We start from the raw sequence: 16432 nt of genomic DNA, 5'->3' as shown, positions 1-16432 counted from the left end.
CGACCTATGTACACCCCTACTTCTAAGTCATCAAGAATCGTGGTTGAGTTCAAAGGTTAGTTTTTTCTTGATTTTATTTTGTTAGCTTTTCGAAGAAAGGAGCAATTTAGCTTTTGATAATGGAGGTTTTTTTTTTCCAAACATGAAGAACAATAATAAAGAAGAAGAAAATTTAGTTAATATTTATTTTTCCAAGTTTATTTTAACACATGACCAATTTTTATTGGTCAGTGTTGTCTAAAAGCTGCACCCACGCGCCTAACATAGGTGAAATCACGGACTCAGCCACGTAGGCCGAAAAGTGCTAAATAATTAACTAAAAAATAAGTTCGGGGGGGTAATAGGACCTTAGTAAAGGTTAGGTGTGTCTCAGGGATTTTGGGCATAGGCTGGGGGGGTACTTATGCATTTTCCCAAGAAAAAAAGAGCACAAGAATTTGAAAAAAAAAACTCGATGGAGCAGGGTAAAAAGTAAGAAGAACCTAAACGCGGCATAACAAGACAAGTTAAATTTAGCGAGTTAAGATTAATATTTTTCTTTCCCATCTCATGTATTTATTACTTTATACTTCGAACCCCCTTAGCGAACATCCTGGCTCCGCCACTGATTGTAACCCACGGGTTCACATGAACCAATAGCTTTTGCCTAGAGACTTTAATTTGTATTATTAATATCTAGAGATACCTTGATTATGAACCTGGTTGTTATTGGTTATTAACCTGAGGTCTTTAGAGGTATCTATACATTTCAAACTATCTTCTAGTCGTACTGTTTCTTTGTCTATCATTAGATACAAGTTTTCACCTATTTTTTTATATCGTCTTCCTAAGTTGGAAAATATTATTTTTATTTTTAATCCATCTTGATTTTCATAAGTTTTTTCATCTATAGCAAATTCTTCTTTATTCATAATAGATTATGCTTTAGTTTATACTCTATCTGCTGTACTTGTAGTTGTAATTTAAATATTATTTTTCTTTGGCTTAATATTGATTTTTGACATACTCCTGCATATATGTTAGAATTAAGTCTTTCTTGTCTATGTTTTAGTTCATTACGTTTTTCTATAACTGTTCTTATTAATTCATACTTATGTTGTTCTTTTTTACTATTCATAGCTCTGATACCAATTTTGTGTGTGTGGGGAGGGGGGGTGCATTTTATATTTTTATGAATTAATTTTGTCATAGTATATTTTTTCTAAGGGGATTAACCTTATAATTTCTTTTATGTTTTCTAGTATATATTCTATATACTGTATGTCATGAGTTTGTTGAAACATTTCTATATTTTCTTTTATCAGGTTTCCTAATAAGGTGATATCTATTATAGTTCTTTGCCAATACTGAAGGTATTCTTGATTTATCATTAGTCTGAGTATTGTATTTCTATATCGCTTAGATTATATTCTTCTATTTCATCTATTTCATGCCATATTTGGTTCATTATTTCTTCTTCTTTGAAATCAAATATCTTTTCCCATATTATTCTTCTTAGCTCGATAATCTTTATATCCTTAAGTATATACAAAATTAGTGTCTTATATGTTAATATCATTTCATCATGTAAGTAAGTAGACATATCAATGTTTTATCAATAATTCCCTTATATCATGGCTTAATGAATATTATTCATATTAGATTACTATAAACTAGATTATTTTCAACCATGTTTTCCTGTCACTATTAACATGGTACTTTCAAAGGTACTTTCTTCCTAACAACGCCTCGACTTTGTTTACTACCCTCACGACTTCCTTTGCCTATGGTTTCAACTTTAGGATGGCATAGTCTGGAAGATTTTCCTTTTTTCCTCATGTTAACAAACTAGAAAACATGCTGCAAATAATTCTAGTATATAACAACTCATATAAACTTATTCAATCATGTCATGATATTTAGGAATTAACAGATTTAGCTATGCATAATCATAAATGGATGTACCTGTACAATATCTGGAGTATTTTGATCCATAGCTTAGCTTAGAAACTTGAATTTTTATTGATTATTTTTGTTTACAAAGAGGCTTGCTTTCCGTCGAGAAAGTCTTGCCTTAGATTGCCTTCTGGCTCTTCTATTTATACAAGTAGTGAAGCTTACTTTTCATCTCTAATTACTGTAGTTACTTTACATCTGTCTAATTACTATTTACTTTTCTATATACACGTTACCTACTACTACCACTTTACATAAAGCTTCTCCACTTACTTTGCTTTTATAATAGGACGATAAACTTTACTTTTCTTTTTATCTTCTTGTCAATCTTGTCTTCAATCCTGTCGGCTCTTTACTCTAGTTGGACAGCTGGAATTACATTATCTTCGCCATAGCACTTGGAGCATTGATGGTCTGGATATTTGTGTCCAATAGTTCTACAATATTTTGTCATTATCTCTGGTGAAATGAAATTTTGTCTTATTGCTCTTGTAGTTGGTTGTTGTTCTGGTTTTAATAAGCTTAGTATCCATTGACGTATTTCTTCCATATCTGCTTCTCTAGTTTCTCTGGAATTTGAGTATATCATAATCTGTTCTCTTGCATAATAGCTCTATACTGAATTACCACTCAAATAATTGGTTGTTAATTCGTTTAATATAGTAGCTATTCCAATAACTCTTTTCCTTGCATAAAATTCTGGTATTTCTATCTTTTGTATCTCTTCTTGTCACTCTATTTTTTCTGGTATTATCATTTCTCTTGTTAGTCCGATTTTTATTACTTGTATGATGGGTTTAATTTCGTCATACAATATTTCTGCTAGTGCTGAGTAAAATTTTATATAAAAAAGCGTTCCTTTAGTTATTCTCTTGTAATGCATAAATGCCTTATGTAGCTCTGGTATTGTTGATATCTCGTCTCCTGTTACGGTATATACAGTACTTAATAATCCATAGTTATAGCAAGTTCCTACTAGATTGGTGCTTGTTCCTGGTTGTGCAATCAATTTGTTATATCCTTGTAGGTTTTGGGTAATATAATCTTCATTGGGATTTTTTGTATTCTTGGATCGTGGATTTTGGTTTAGGAAAGTTTGTATTTTGTGGATATTTTCTATGTATGCTCGGGTTATATGGTTATATGTCTTTTTGTTTTGTCCTAAACTTTCTTTATAAGTGTTTAACTGAGGTGGTATGAATAATGGATCTTTTTTGGTTTAATGGTATAAATGGTTTTTCAAATATCTTATTCATATTGGTGTTAACATATCTGGCTTTACATGCAGCTACAGCTAATGGTATAAATGGTTTTTCAAATATCTTATTCATATTGGTGTTAACATATCTGGCTTTACATGCAGCTACAGCTAATGGTATAAATGGTTTTTCAAATATCTTATTCATATTGGTGTTAACATATCTGGCTTTACATGCAGCTACAGCTAATGGTATAAATGGTTTTTCAAATATCTTATTCATATTGGTGTTAACATATCTGGCTTTACATGCAGCTACAGCTAATGGTATAAATGGTTTTTCAAATATCTTATTCATATTGGTGTTAACATATCTGGCTTTACATGCAGCTACAGCTAATGGTATAAATGGTTTTTCAAATATCTTATTCATATTGGTGTTAACATATCTGGCTTTACATGCAGCTACAGCTAATGGTATAAATGGTTTTTCAAATATCTTATTCATATTGGTGTTAACATATCTGGCTTTACATGCAGCTACAGCTAATGGTATAAATGGTTTTTCAAATATCTTATTCATATTGGTGTTAACATATCTGGCTTTACATGCAGCTACAGCTAAGCTACAGCTAAGCTACAGCTAATGGTATAAATGGTTTTTCAAATATCTTATTCATATTGGTGTTAACATATCTGGCTTTACATGTAGCTACAGCTAAGCTACAGCTTATGGGTTAGCTGTAGCTTAGCTGTAGCTGAATGTAAAGCCAGATATGTTAACACCAATATGAATAAGATATTTGAAAACCCATTTATACCAAAAAACCCTTGCTATAACTATGGATTATTAAGTACTGTATATACCGTAACAGGAGACGAGATATCAACAATACCAGAGCTACATAAGGCATTTATGCATTACAAGAGAATAACTAAAGGAACGCTTTTTTATATAAAATTTTACTCAGCACTAGCAGAAATATTGTATGACGAAATTAAACCCATCATACAAGTAATAAAAATCGGACTAACAAGAGAAATGATAATACCAGAAAAAATAGAGTGACAAGAAGAGATACAAAAGATAGAAATACCAGAATTTTATGCAAGGAAAAGAGTTATTGGAATAGCTACTATATTAAACGAATTAACAACCAATTATTTGAGTGGTAATTCAGTATAGAGCTATTATGCAAGAGAACAGATTATGATATACTCAAATTCCAGAGAAACTAGAGAAGCAGATATGGAAGAAATACGTCAATGGATACTAAGCTTATTAAAACCAGAACAACAATCAACTACAAGAGCAATAAGACGAAATTTCATTTCACCAGAGATAATGACAAAATATTGTAGAACTATTGGACACAAATATCCAGACCATCAATGCTCCAAGTGCTATGGCGAAGATAATGTAATTCCAGCTGTCCAACTAGAGTAAAGAGCCGACAGGATTGAAGACAAGATTGACAAGAAGATAAAAAGAAAAGTAAAGTTTATCGTCCTATTATAAAAGCAAAGTAAGTGGAGAAGCTTTATGTAAAGTGGTAGTAGTAGGTAACGTGTATATAGAAAAGTAAATAGTAATTAGACAGATGTAAAGTAACTACAGTAATTAGAGATGAAAAGTAAGCTTCACTACTTGTATAAATAGAAGAGCCAGAAGGCAATCTAAGGCAAGACTTTCTCGACGGAAAGCAAGCCTCTTTGTAAACAAAAATAATCAATAAAAATTCAAGTTTCTAAGCTAAGCTATGGATCAAAATACTCCAGATATTGTACAGGTACATCCATTTATGATTATGCATAGCTAAATCTGTTAATTCCTAAATATCATGACATGATTGAATAAGTTTATATGAGTTGTTATATACTAGAATTATTTGCAGCATGTTTTCTAGTTTGTTAACATGAGGAAAAAAGGAAAATCTTCCAGACTATGCCATCCTAAAGTTGAAACCATAGGCAAAGGAAGCCGTGAGGGTAGTAAACAAAGTCGAGGCGCTGTTAGGAAGAAAGTACCTTTGAAAGTACCATGTTAATAGTGACAGGAAAACATGGTTGAAAATAATCTAGTTTATAGTAATCTAATATGAATAATATTCGTTAAGCCATGATTTAAGGGAATTATTGATAAAACATTACCTATACCAAATAATTTAGGTAATGTTCTTGAGTAATATCTACAATGATGTTCTATTTTTTCTTTTTATATCTATATTTTAGTACTCCTCCATAACTTATTTCACTTGCATCTGATTCTACTATATATATATAAATTCTTTATTCTCATCTGGAAAACATAATTTAGGTAATTTTTTACATAATAATTTATTTTTCGTATTTGTTCTTGGTCTTTTTTGTCAAAATAGTATTCTGTATCTTTCTTTAGTTTTTTATGCAAAGGTTTCAGGCTTTCTGCTAAATTAGGTATATATTCTCTTACTTGGTTTACTAATCCTAAAAATGATTGTAATTTCTTTTTCGTATCTATTTGTTCTTCAGAATTTATTATTTTTTGTACTATATGTGTTTGCAACATATCCCCTTGCTTGTATTTTTTCATTTTGAATTTTGTTTTTATTATATATACTAGTTTCTAGACACTTGCACGTGTGTCCCATAAAAATGTTAATAGATCCATTAGAACGATAAGAGTTCCATGAAAACATGCTTGCAATGAGTAATAATGAAGCAATTACAAATAAAACTTGAAAAGTGTGACAAGAAACACCACATGAGTGATGTAATTTAATGTTTGAAATTATTACCTTTCAAACAACCAACTGTAAATTTTTAACTTTGTTTAGTAGTTAACAAACTTTTAATAAAGTCACAAATGGCAAACTTGAACCAAATAAGAATACCGACTTAAGACAGTAAGAAATTCATAGAAATTTACATTAAAGAAGTCTAATAGAGAGAAAACACGAAAGAATAAACAACGAAGGAAAAATAACAACATGCACATCCTTCTTAAGACTTTAATCATAAAAATATAGATGAAAAAAAAGAAATACAAAATAATTACTTAATAGAAGATGTCGAGCTCTTGTCGACATCTTCCCTCTTAACCAATAAAAATACAAGAGTCTTCATCACCAAGTCAAACTAAAACATGAATCAAAATAGTACAACCATAATGTAAGTGTTTCACTACTTTAACGACATAATACATATATAAATGTGTCATTTAATTTGGATTCAACTGGTATCTATGCCCTCCAACGTTGGGTATGCACAAGTAGACACTTAAATTTGAATGAAGTTGAAAAAGTAGACACACATATCTTATGTGGCATATTACACATAGGATGTCACATAGTATGTAAATTACTGCGTAGGAAGCCACATAGGACGTGTGTGTCTACTTCTTCAAGTTTTGGATAGTTTAAGTGTCTACTTGTGCACACAAAAAATTGGAGGGCATAGATGCCAACTGAATCCAAGTTAACAGACATATCTATGTATTATACTCTACTTTAACTATAGAATCATATATTGTTAAGGTAAAAGGGTAAAAAATGCCCTTAAACTATAAGAAAGGAACAAAAATGTCCTCCGTTTGTAGTTTGGTCCAAAAATGCCCTTCCCGTCAATACTTTGGTCCAAAAATGTCATTATTGTTATTTTTGGTAAAAAATGCTCATTTTGTCAAATAAATATATTATTTATTTTCTTTTTAACACATTCTTTTTCTAATAATATTTTTAAAAAATTAACAAATGTTTATCTTACTTCAATTCAAGAAAAAAAAATTAAAATGAAAATATTTCTTATTTTATTATAATTATTTTTTATCGTAATAATAATATAAATTAATGATGGATATACTATGATTTTATACATATAACATATATTATTTATCGAAAGGGTACATGAAGTTATTCTATTTTAATTGATAAGATGAGATTAAGAAGAATAAAAAATATTCCTTGCATTTTTATTTGTTAAAGTGATTTTAAAAGAAAGAAAACAAAAACATGGTTCTTTAATAATATTTTAATTAGGAAGAAAATGTGTTTAAAAAAATAAAATAATATACTTATTCGGAAAAGGGTATTTTTGACCCTTTTAGTAATTATAGGGCCGTTTTTGGACCAAAGTATTGACTACAAGAGTATTTTTGAACCAAAGTATTGATGGTAAGGGCATTTTTGAGCCAAACTATAAACGGAGGGCATTTTTGTTCCTTTCACATAGTTTAAGGGCATTTTTTTACCCTTCTCCCTATTATTAAAAGTGAGAAGCTCCAAAGTGCAAAGTTGGATTACTATTTTGCCCCTATACTAAATAAAATAATTAATCTAAATATGTAATTAAATACTCTAGTAACATTTGAATTACATAATAGAGGAGCAAAATGAGAAGTTCAGCAGTCCTATTCAATTACTATGTGTGAAACAACGAAATATTATATATTTTTTTAAAGATTATTATACTCAATTGTTTTGTTTCTTTTGATGGTAATGGATGAACACTAATAAAGTTTCAATTAATATAGAAGTTGAAACGTATTTGGCTAATTATGAGAAGTTGAAAGGAATCAAATCAAGTAATTGAGGAATATCAAAGAGCTTTTACCATCAAATCTTCAAGATCACTATATAAACATACTCAATATTAGTCATTCAGCATAAGCTTCTGTTATTAAGCGGGTACAAAAGTGTCTTCTAATTTTCAGGTACAATCTTATTAAGTCTAGATTTTTTTGTTTGATTTGCTAACTTCATTTGAATGATAATTTTCTAATTTTTTTAATAGGTACAATAAATAGCTTGAAAGGTATAATCACACATAAAAAAAATGAATGTTGTACGCATATGGTTTGATGCTGAATGATGATCAACTATCTTTGATCCTAAGCATTGCAGTTGAAACTATTTTATAATCATATATTAGAAGTGTTCCGAAAAACTAAACATGATAGTTAACTGCTATGATAGTTCCTGTAGAAAAGAAACTATGCTTTATAAATTTTATACTATTAATAATATATTGAAATTGCAGTTGTTTGCTAGCAAAATATATCACATTTTCTTAAACAAATGTAGCAACTCCAAGTCTTCTCTAGCAGTGATGGATAGTAGTTGTAAGCCTATAATGTAAGTCTGGGTATATCTGAAAGTTTATAAGGAAGTAGTTGTATTTGTAACGAAACACACATTAAGAATACAAGAAGACTTTAAGTAACGTCACATTTGCTCTTTTTAATTCTTTAACTTGCAGTGCTTTTCCTGGAATATTTTGCAAATGTTGATATCTAATCACCTTTTGATTGACCAGAATATTATGTATTTTTTAGTTGTTGATGACTGTTGTGAACCAAACTAACTCCGTAAGGGCCTACGTGCTATTCAAAAGTTTTATTTGGGGATCCAGGCCCAATTAGTATCTCTATTAAAAAGGACTAGAAGTTAGAAGAAGGGGCAGGCTATTTTATGTGAAGTTGACTATCTTCTCATCCTTTATCTTCTTCTGTATCTCATCTCTTTCTTCTTCTCTTAACTGTTCTTCCTTAGCAGATGTTATTTTCTTGTAAATTCCAGTTAGCAATTGCAATACTACAAAAGTTTCCTTGGTTATTATTGAGTTTATTACATTGGTGCTTTCATCCAGAGGTCTTCAATGGAGGACCAAAAATTGCGAACTCCTTATGATTCGATTGACCCCAGGAAGGATTCGTGGTCCAAGGAGATGTCTGAAATTCGTTCAATATTACAGGGGTTCGTTGGAAAAATTGCAACTGCTAGGCCCCAAAACAAAGTTTCGATAAATGAGAATAGAGATCTGTCTTCGGCACCACCGATGTTTCGTCAAAAATACACATCCATAAACTTTGGACGGTTTTGTGGTGATAATCCAGAGGCATGGATTTTACAAGATGAACACTACTTTGAATTCTATGAAATCGCTGAAAAGTTTAAGTTATCTCTCGCCTCATGGTATCTCGATGGGGAAGCATTGGAGTGGTATCTATGGCTTTTTCAGAACAAGCAGTTGGCAGATTGGAAACACTTTACTGCAAAGGTAATGATTCGATTTCGTAAACAGCATCTTGAACCACAAAGATGTTACTTGCTCAATAATCAGCAGGTAACCTCCGTGATTGACTACCAAAGTTGTTTTGAGGAGGTGTCATCGAGATATGGTGACTTTAATGTACTCGCTTCGGATATTACATATGCTTCTCCACAAGGGAAAGACATAATCAACTCACCTTTGCCGCAATGCTGTGACGAGCAATCTGAAGGCAACAACAAAACCAATGCGCCCAAGGTGTTTGATGACTTATCTGAAAGACCCACAGACGCAAATTCCATTGATATATCCTGTAAGCTTAGTCAACTTGAAGTTGAGGATCCCCACAAGGTGTGTAAGTTGACAATAGGAGATACTACTGAGGCATATTTTCCTAATGATCTGGCATATTCTGTCTCTCCTACTGCTGAGGCAACTGATTGTGAAAATGATGCTAAAAGTGAAGACAAGAATGAGGAAGAAGAAATTGTTACCATCAGAGATGGAAAAGTTTACCCTCAACATGGACTCGGGCTTGCTCAATGCTGGAAGAAGATGTCTTCAATTCCTTCAACTTGCATTTATCCCAACCTTATAACTAGAGGTATAACCAGTAGACTTGGCCATGATGTGATTCTTTTGATTTTGAATCTTTTTCCACCTGATCAATTTGGCTTAGAGTTTCCATTTGATCCTGGCTCTAGTTTACTTACTATGTATAATTTGGTATTTTGTGTTGCCTCGAGTGACTTGGATCATGAGAAGTTTATTATATCAACCTTGAGAAATTCTTGCAACTGGGTAGATACTGGGCAGGGGAGAAATATTTTTGATTTCTTATTGTCTGAATCGAGAGAGAATGTTATGGAGGAGAAAGCATGGAGAATGCTTCTAGAATTTGTTGAAAGTTACTCCAAGCAGTCACCAAATATTCCGGTCAATAGAGTTGTTAAACTCTTGTGTGCTATGTTTGGTCGAATTCATACATCAAGGACTGTTTCGCAACATATTCACTTTAATCCTGGTCAGTTTCTTGATTGTGGTGCATTTCCTTTTGACAGTGTGTTATATCATTTCGTGGTCTCTCTTTGCGTACAAAATTTTCAACCTCGGCTGCCACGACCACTTCCAAAGCCACCTTTCTCAGTTTTCCTATTGAATTCCCTAGCTCAAACTGGGAAATCTGTTGAAATAGAACCGAAATTTGACTTTGATGGGCTTGTCATAATTGGTGGGGTTGATTCCAAGACAAATGCTCATCTATACGCTGAAAATTTAAATAGTAAAATGCAGCCTGCGACTGATGTACTTGCTGTCATATTACAGGAGTGGAATGTATTAAAGTTACGAAATAGATATAAGGTGACGCTTCAAGTTGTGCACCTTACTGGTTACACATTTTGTGGTGTCATTGAGAGGGTAGATTTGGTTGTGCTCCATAGATTACATTATGGCTTAATTGCAATGGAGAGACGTGGGGGAGAAGGAGCTTCTAAAATTGTTCGTCGGTATTTGAAGGTGGACAATTCTAGCTTTGACGGGTTGGAGTATGTTAATAAGTATCATTTGCATCATATATCAATTGATAGAAAAGGAATTGATGTTGAAAAAGAATGGAGCGAGGACATCGCAGAATTTGTTTGCTATATCAATGAGTTTTTGTTAGTTAATATGTCACATGTTCCTCGTGTTGCTGCCAATTTGCCATGCCTCCAAGTCTTCTCTAGCAGTGATGGATAGTAGTTGTAAGCCTATAATGTAAGTCTGGGTATATCTGAAAGTTTATAAGGAAGTAGTTGTATTTGTAACGAAACACACATTAAGAATACAAGAAGACTTTAAGTAACGTCACATTTGCTCTTTTTAATTCTTTAACTTGCAGTGCTTTTCCTGGAATATTTTGCAAATGTTGATATCTAATCACCTTTTGATTGACCAGAATATTATGTATTTTTTAGTTGTTGATGACTGTTGTGAACCAAACTAACTCCGTAAGGGCCTACGTGCTATTCAAGAGTTTTATTTGGGGATCCAGGCCCAATTAGTATCTCTATTAAAAAGGACTAGAAGTTAGAAGAAGGGGCAGGCTATTTTATGTGAAGTTGACTATCTTCTCATCCTTTATCTTCTTCTGTATCTCATCTCTTTCTTCTTCTCTTAACTGTTCTTCCTTAGCAGATGTTATTTTCTTGTAAATTCCAGTTAGCAATTGCAATACTACAAAAGTTTCCTTGGTTATTATTGAGTTTATTACAATGACTGTATGTACATTTAATTGCTTATAGACGGATAAGCTTTTGAGACTTATCTATTGTGCAATAGATCGAAAATACTGAGAGAACACTTGTAAAAAACATCATGTCCTCCTAATAGTTTATTATAGAGCAACTTTCACTTGTAGCAAACATAATAATCATATTTGTATGTTATAGTTATAGTTTGCATAATTGCGCTCTATAGCAAATTTTATGTTTGCTATGGAGCCTTTGATTTGTATAATTCGCTAGATACATCAAATTTTATACAAATTATTCAGTTTTGTATAAATTCATTTATACATTGTAATTTATATAATAATATTTGTATTTGTATAATTACAAGTGTATATGAAGAAAATATATGTATTTGTATTTGTATATACAATTTTCTCTCGATTTATACAAACACAAACACATTTTTATATATTTTATACCGAAATGTATAAAATGACTTAATTGTATACCGAAAATGGCTAATTGTATACCGAATCAGATTAACAAAAAAATGGGATGTTTGCTGTGAATTACAAATAAAATAAACTATGGCTATAGCATTTAATTTGAATTAATAGTTTGCTATTTCATACAATTTTTACTTTTTAATTTATTTTTTTATAAATTTTCATACGGGATACTCGTGCAACACACGTGCCCGGAGACTAGTGAAATGATAAGCTTGGGGAGGGGTTTCATGAAACAAAAAAAATGAACTTATATAGAAAAATATGGAAGAATACCAAAAGAATTCTTAAAGTTTTAAATTAAATAGTAAGAATGAGAGTTATGGATACTAATATTAGCAATATAAAAAGAAGGCATAATATATACATAAATATGCCCTTTAACTTGGCCTCAACTCACATTTATGCCCTTCAAATTTAGGTGTGCATAAGAAAACACTTAAACTTGTATAAAGTTGACCAAATAGACGCACATGTCCTACGTGACATCCTACTTAATAATTTGTGTCCTACGTATATTATGTCATGTAGGAATCATGTATTCTACGTGGTGTCCTATGTGTATTATCCTAGGAAAGTAGGATAGTGATATGTATTAAGAGAATTAAATTTATGTGCAACTGTTCAAGTATATATATTTATGATAGAAGAAAAAAATTGTTTCCTTTTCTTTTTTTAAAAGATTCGTACAACGTACACTCTACAAGTTCAATCTAACAATGATAATTCAACGTTGTACTTTGGAGCTTTCCACTTAAGTTATAGGAGTAATATATAATATGTGCATTTATTCTCTCATGTCATTTTATGTTCTATGTTGTTTTAAAAGAATGCTTTTTAAAATACTTGTTTTATTTGAGTAATTTGACCTTAGATGTTTAAGCACTTTTGGCTTCTCAGTGTTGGGTGTTAATAGGCAACAAAGTTTGATACTTGGAAGTTTGCAGGTTTCTTGTCCCAACTTGAAATGGCAATATATCGGTGGGGCTAACAACATAAGTGATCTCTGCTCTCACCAACTTCCAACTGACTACTTGAGCAAACTTGAAATATTGGAAGTACATGATTGCGGAAAATTGAGAAACTTGATGTCTCCATCAGTGGCTAAAGGTCTTTTGAATCTCCGGGAACTAGATATTGGAAACTGCCAATCAATGGAAGAAGTGATCACAGAAGGAGAAGGAGTCATGACCTTGTTTCCCCTGTTGGAAAAGCTGAACCTTACAGAACTGCCTAAGCTGGGGCATTTCTTTCTGACGGAGAATGCTCTTAAATTCTCCAACATGGAATATCTGTGAGTCTTGAAAGTGATGATGAGGTGAAAGTAATGTTCAATTCTAAGGTTTGTCTTTATAACTAATTACTGTTCTCTTTCCGTTTTAACTAGTAAATAGTACTATAGTTATTTCTGTTCTACTTCCTGTTACCTTGACGTGAGATGATATATGGTTCATTTTTTTATTTTTAATTGAAACTATATTTAGTTTTAATCCTTTCAACATTTGCAGGTTTTTTGTCCCAACTTGGAAGAGCTACGTCTCGATGGCTCAAAGCATAAGTGATCTATGTTCTTACCAACTTCCAACTCCTTATTTCAGCAAACTTGTCGCATTAAAAGTAGATAATTGCAGTAAATTGAGATACTTGATGTCTCAATCAGTGGCTATAGGTCTTCTGAATCTACGGAGACTAGAGATTGAAAACTGCCATTCAATGGAAGAAGTGATCACAGAAGAGGAACAACAAGGAGAAGGAATCATGACCTTATTTCCCCTGTTGGAAGAGCTGAAGCTTCAAGCACTGCCTAAGTTGGGGCATTTCTTTCTGACAGAGCATGCTCTTAAATTTCCATTTCTTGAGAGATTGACGATTTATCACTGCCCTGAAATGAAGACGTTTGTCCTACAGATATATGTTAGATGATCTCAATAAAGCCATGTTTAATTCTAAGGTTTGTCTTGTGCCTCTAGCTGTATAACTAATTACTCTATATATATATATTTGTGTCATACGTTAATACACCTCTGGTCTACTGCTATCTTTCCATTTTAACTAGCAAATAATGATAAAGTATTAATCTTTTCACATATCTATAGCAAATAAAAGTTTTTTTTATCACCCCCCTCCTTCCAGCCCCTTTTCACAAAAAAAAAAAAAAAAATTGTTTCCAGAAAAACTTTAGATTTTTTTTCTTCCCTCACACCCCTACCCCAACCACCTTCACCCCAAAAAAGCATTAACGCCTTTTTTCTTTCTTTTACGAATGAACCTCTTTTACTCATTCTACCCATTTAAAGACTCACTTTTAAATGAGTAATATGATTTTTACTCATTGTTTACCAATTTTAAATGAGTTGAGTACCCAACGCCTTTAAAATGGGTAAATCTGAATAGGTACCCATATAAATTATCCATTTTGCCACCCCTAGGCGAAATTGCAATATTGTAACCTAAGGGTTCACATGAACCCAAAAGCTTTTTGCCTAGAGACTTTAATTTGTATTATTAATATGTAGAGATACCTTGATTACGAACGTGATTGTTATTGGATATTAACCTGAGGTTTTTAGAGATATCTATACATTTCAAATTCAGAATGTGCATCTCATCCTAAATACTTTATATTTTGCGCCTCAATAGGATTGATAAGGTAAGACATATCCCCTTGCTTGTACTTTTTACATTTTGAATTTTGTTTTTATTATATATACTAGTTTCTGGACACTTGCACGTGTGTCCCATAAAAATGTTAATAGATCCATTAGAACGATAAGAGTTCTATGAAAACATGCTTGCAATGAGTAATAATGAAGCAATTACAAATAAAACTTGAAAAGTGTGACAAGAAACACCACATGAGTGACGTAATTTAATGTTTGAAATTATCACCTTTCAAACAACCAACTGTAAATTTTTAACTTTGTTTAGTAGTTAACAAACTTCTAATAAAGTCACAAATGGCAAAATTGAACCAAATAAGAATACAGACTTAAGACAATAAGAAATTCATAGAAATTTACATTAAAGAAGTTTAATAGAGAGAAAACACGAAAGAATACACAACGAAAGAAAAAACATACAACAGGCACATCCTTCTTAAGACTTTAATCATATGAAAAAAAGAAATACAAAATAATTACTTAATAGAAGATGTCGAGCTCTTGTCGACATCTTCCCTCTTAACCAATCAAAATTCAAGAGCCTTCTTCATCAAGTCAAACTAAAACATGAATCAAAAGAGCAACAATAATGTAAGTGCTTCACTACTTTAACGACATAATACATAAATGTGCCATATAATTTTGATTCAACTGGTATATATCTATGCCCTCCAACGTTGGGCATGCACAAGTAGACACTTAAATTTGAATGAAGTTGAACAAGTAGACACACGCAATTTATGTGGCTTAATACACGTAGGATGACACATAGTATGTAAATTACTGCATAGGAAGCTATTGGAACATCACGAGTCAGTTTAGTTATTTAGTTGTATTAAGTTTGAGCAGTTCTTATCCCTGTTTATTTAGGATTAAGTTTCAGCAGTTATTGTCTAGTTAGGTTTTATTACTTCAGTTCGTTTAGGAGTTTTTCCACTGTAATTCTATTTAAGAAACTTTCTGTCTTCATTAATAAACCATCGTCTTTTAACTTATACCCAGTCTTTAAATGGTATCAGGGCTCTTCACTCTCCAACGAGAACGATCCAATATTTTTCCTTCCTTCTCCTCACAAAATCAGCAACAATGACCAATCCCAATGGGAACAACAATGGCAACAATCCAACAGTTGCTAATAACACAATGGGTAGTAACATAATCATTCAGTTCAATCCTGCATCCCAATTGTCACGCCCCGAGCCTACACCCTGGGCGGGACCGGGACTCGGAGACCATTGCTGGCCCCAAGCAAACCCTTGGATTGGCTTTCTTAACTCAGCGGAAACTTAACTCAACAGCATAACTCATAGCAATGAAAGGTTATAACACAAACAACTGATAAAATTTGGCCAACAAGGCAACTCGAGTCTCAAAATAGAATAGTTATATATATATATATATATACATACATAGATGAGAAACTCAATACTAATTGACTGACTGTCTATGAAGCCTCTACAATACTGAGATGGATGTTGGGACAGACCCCGCAACCTCCTAATTAAACTAAACCTAAGAGAACAAAACAACTGAGTCCTCCAGAAATCAAGGAGGCTCACCACTAACTCTGGAGTGCTCAGCTGGATCAACGGTGTGCTGAATGCTGACCCTAGGTACCTGTGTCTGCATCATAAAAAGATGCAGGCCAACTGGCATCAGTACATGGAATGTATGAGTATGCGAGCTGGAAAGCTGAACCACAACTTAAGCTTGAAAGGAGTACAAGAGAACACTTACCTTAGCTCTATACGACTCATGAATAACTGAACTCAATATATAAGGCAATAAGACACATGCAATATATAAAGCTTGTAAAACAGTGAAAACAACTTAGCTCGCAAATAATAAAACAATAACAACTCAACTTTACTTATATGAAAGTAATATAACTTT

The 16432-nt window shown here is 32.2% G+C and overlaps 1 protein-coding gene across 2 annotated transcripts in view; it reads left to right on the top strand.

Moving 5' to 3' along the window:
- Positions 1 to 16432, top strand: part of LOC102603141 (probable disease resistance protein At4g27220) — a 44029-nt gene that overhangs the window by 6254 nt on the left and 21343 nt on the right. Inside the window, exon 2 of one of the 2 annotated variants that reach the window (XM_015307620.1) lies at positions 12827 to 12844. The exons of the other annotated variant lie outside the window; for it this stretch is intronic. The gene's annotated coding sequence lies outside the window, so the exon portion shown is untranslated. Of the gene's footprint in view, positions 1 to 12826; positions 12845 to 16432 lie in introns of those variants that run through there. 2 annotated transcript variants of the gene reach the window in all.

Source organism: Solanum tuberosum, unplaced genomic scaffold (genome assembly GCF_000226075.1).
Source record: "Solanum tuberosum cultivar DM 1-3 516 R44 unplaced genomic scaffold, SolTub_3.0 scf00056, whole genome shotgun sequence".
NCBI lineage: Eukaryota > Viridiplantae > Streptophyta > Magnoliopsida > Solanales > Solanaceae > Solanum > Solanum tuberosum.
The sequence above is the reverse complement of the archived record's forward strand: the minus strand, read 5'-3'. Positions and strand labels throughout refer to the sequence as shown.